This window comes from Haematobia irritans, chromosome 2 (genome assembly GCF_050003625.1).
Source record: "Haematobia irritans isolate KBUSLIRL chromosome 2, ASM5000362v1, whole genome shotgun sequence".
In the NCBI taxonomy this organism is placed as follows: Eukaryota; Metazoa; Arthropoda; class Insecta; order Diptera; family Muscidae; genus Haematobia; species Haematobia irritans.
Genome location: NC_134398.1, coordinates 87537247 through 87541060, shown reverse-complemented (window position 1 = coordinate 87541060; position 3814 = coordinate 87537247). Strand labels below are relative to the sequence as shown.

The 3814-nt window shown below is 28.4% G+C and overlaps 1 long non-coding RNA gene across 1 annotated transcript; it reads right to left on the bottom strand.

The window, feature by feature from the left end:
• Positions 1-1745: 1745 nt before the first annotated feature.
• LOC142224524 (uncharacterized) lies at positions 1746-2659 on the bottom strand. The gene is made up of 2 exons (XR_012719167.1): positions 2427-2659; positions 1746-1845 (listed from the first exon to the last, which is right to left on the bottom strand). It is a non-coding gene; the product is annotated as an uncharacterized LOC142224524 (long non-coding RNA).
• Between the last annotated feature and the right edge of the window lie 1155 nt (positions 2660-3814).

Below are 3814 nucleotides of genomic sequence, written 5' to 3'. Positions count from 1 at the left end.
TTGTGTGCTCAATGGCGTTTGTGGCTGAATGCGTTAAGGCGTTATGTTATGCTGCCAGTAAACCCAGGTTCAAAACCTGGGCGGAGCGAGAAATAAAAGTAAAAAACAACATTGATAGAAATAAGAAGTAAAATTGGTGGAAAAATTTGTTTTTTTAGAACTGTCTCTCTAACATGTCTATTTGAACTGCACCCAGAAAAAGTGACCCCTTCTTTAAGTTAAAATGAACTCATTGTGAAGAAAGTTGAACTTCGTATAGCGCCAAAGACATTTTTATTTGTTTCAACGATGTGATTTACGTAGAAATTAGGTTAATGCATTCCATATATTAGTTAACATTTTCCCATAAGCGTAGGAAGGCCTCTGGGGAGGGGGCTTAGACCCCCCCAGAAAAATTTTAGCCCCCCCCCCAGAATTTGAAACTCTTTTTATGATTTTCCATTTTTCAATAAATGTCAATAGTTTTTTTAATTTTTATAAAAATTAAACAAGTATATACAATCGCACAAAGTTCCGCTAAAGACTTTCATGAACAATCGAATTACTTGGGTTGTGGTAGCAGTTGTCGATGGCAATGTTTGAAATCAGATATTTATGAAATAAAGCTGTGGTTGAACTTATGACTGATTTAGTTTAGTCAATTTAATTAAAAAAATAGTAATTGATATTAAAACTATTCTTTCATAAATTAATATCTTAATAATGCTGCGAAAAAGCGTCGCCAAAAAAGTAGTGAAAATGTTCTTTTTGGGTCTAGAAGTGGTTCAAAATTGGCGGAGAAGCAATGAATGTAATATGTGCTTGTCATAGGACAAATGTCCACCGTTTCAACAGCCGTTGCAATGAATTTGCATCACTTCTTAAGGTGAGATCCGAATTCAGTGTTTTGAATGTGAATTAAAAAATTTTGTGATATTTTCCCAAATAAATAATTTTTATATTTTTTTATGATTTTTAATGCATTCTGACGCTTGTTTGAAACGTTTTTCGTCGAATAATTTCCAAAATTATCGATTTTTCTATAATGGATTTAGCAGTTTTGTGGCAAAATTTGAATGATTTGTACCAATTTATTTATTCTTACTCTTTTTTTTAAACTATTTGAAAAAAAAGAAACAACAAATTACACATTAAAATATGAAAAAAGAAAAAATGAAGTAAAAAAACTTTCTGTGTAGTTAAAATAATTGAGGACATTTTTGGAAGTACTTTCAAAGTTGTACCTTTAGAACAACTCACATTTTTTTGCTGGGAAAAGTGTGGAACTACTTTTAGTTGCTTTATTATAAATTAATTGTCGAATTATTTTTATGTCTAATTTTTTATTCAATTTTATGAAATAAAACATTAATTGAACCTATAAGTTCAGTCTATAAATTTTTAGCTAGGGGGGCTATAGCCCCCCCTAGGAAAATTGTCTAGCTACGCTAATGCATTTTCCTATATTTATGTACCACTATACTACAGAATGAAAAAATTTAACTGATTTGAATTCATATATGGAATGATTTTATTGAAATTTTTTCATTCATTTGGACAAATCTTACACATTTGTGGTAAAACTTTTACTTCATAATTAGAACTGCTTACCTTCGTTTTTAAATACAATTTTATTTATTTATAAAGGCAATTTTTTCTTCAATAAAATACACGTTTTATTAATATATTAAATATATTTATTAAGAATCAACAGCATCGACTGGCCTTGAAATACTAGTTTATTATTCAACTATTTCCAATTTCCATGTAATGTCATCAACTGTAAAACGCATTTTTCTTCTTGTACCTTTCACTTTTAATAAGTTGCTGCCTAACGATTTTGTCCTCCTTTTATAATTTCAATACCTACAAATATACACTGAAAAAACAGTGAACCCACCAGGAAGAAAACTTTTGATTAATTTTAGAAAATTTTGAATATTTTTAGAAATTTTTAACTAAACAGTATTACAAGCGCTGGCATCGCGCCGATATCACAAAAATAAGTAAATATTTTTCGACAAATTCAAGAAAATTTATTAGACATATATAATTTTTTTCACTTTTTAAAGAAAATTTTGTAGTTTGAAGGAAAAAATTGGAGTTAAAAATTGCAAGAATGTCTTTAGTGACATACGAAGTTCATCATGGACGCTTTTGTAGTAAAATTTACAAATTCGAAGAAATAATAAACTATTTTATGGCAAATACGAATTTAGTAAATCTCTATCCTTAACTTGTGTATAATTTTTTCCTGTATTTTAGTTCATTTAACTAACGTACGCAAAAAATTATTAGAGTAAATGAAACTTTCACCAAATATAATAAGTTCATGAACTAAAATATAGTTAAATTGGCTTTAGTGAAATAGTGAGTTCAATTTTTTTTTGAGTGTAACAAATCATAAACCATTTTTGTTACAAAAGGTTAGCGTCACTGAATATTACCTGATAATTGAAGATTCCAAAATGAAGACAAATGAAAGGGTTGTTATTTTGCTGGTGTTTTCTTTCTTTATATACCATCACGAACATTGATAGATTTATTTTCAAAAAACGAAAATTTTTCTCACTAATTTAAAATAATAAATATTTTATATATTTTATTTGTTATTTATTATATTATTTTACAATATTATTTTTTAACAATCTTTCCGTATACCACAACAACGCGATTCCAACTAAAAAAACAACCCACGCCCAAACATATCTATAACACCCACGCTCAAACACATCGATTGCGATGACAGGTATCGATTACAGGTAGACAATAGAAATATAGGAAAATTTCCTATATTCTAACAAGTGTGTTTCCTTAAGTTTTGATTGGATTGCATACTTCTTAGTACGAATAAACTAAAATATTTTTCTATGCCAAGTGTTGTTCGTATGTATGAAAAACTTTCTATTATAAAGGAAGTCGCAATTATCATTTTATAAGAAATTTTACTAATTTTGAGGAAACTTGGTTTTAGTTCGGGTTTTGTTTATTTTTACGAATGCTTTGTTATCGGTGAATAAAATTTTCTTGTTCAGTAGTAAATTCTTATACCCAGCGAAGAAAATAGTATGAGTAAAATTCCATGCCTTATTCTAGTTAATGAACTATTCCTAACTGCTTACAGTATAGGATTTTTTTACTGAAACGAGTAAATTTTATTATTTCTCACAAAAATTTACCTTAATGGAAATAAAATGGATAAACTATATTGATGAAAAATTTTTCCTTTAGTTTCGAAGGCACTTTTTTCTGGGTGTGGTTAATTGATGGGGTTGATCGCGAATGGTTTATTTGTCTGGATGAGGTGTTGTTTTCAATGAAGGCACATGTGTTTTTGTTGTTTAAGAAATGTTTCGGTTTTGCTTGGCATGCTTCAGTTGTATAGTTGGCGTTGGCGTGGGCTGTTGCACCTTTTTAGCAAGTATGTAACAAGGGAATATAAAGGTATGGAATATTTTGGCTTTTTGAGACATATATTGGTGTTTTTTTATTAAAACTTTTAAATGAAAGTTATTAATTATACAATTATTATTCGAGCTTTATGGACAGATATAGATGGCTCTATTAACCATGTTCCTTAATCTATATCTGTCCATAAAGCTCGAATAATAATTGTATATCTAATTATATAATGCATTTGGACGTCTTTGCCTGTTTCGGTATCAGGCTAACATGAAATATGAAAGTTACACCCAGAAAAAAGTGTCTTCGAAATTAAAGGATTCTAAATAAATATATTTAATATATTAATAAAACATGTCTTTTATTGAAGAAAAAATTGCCTATATAAATAAATAAAATTCTATTTAAAAACGAAGATAAGCAGTTCTAATTT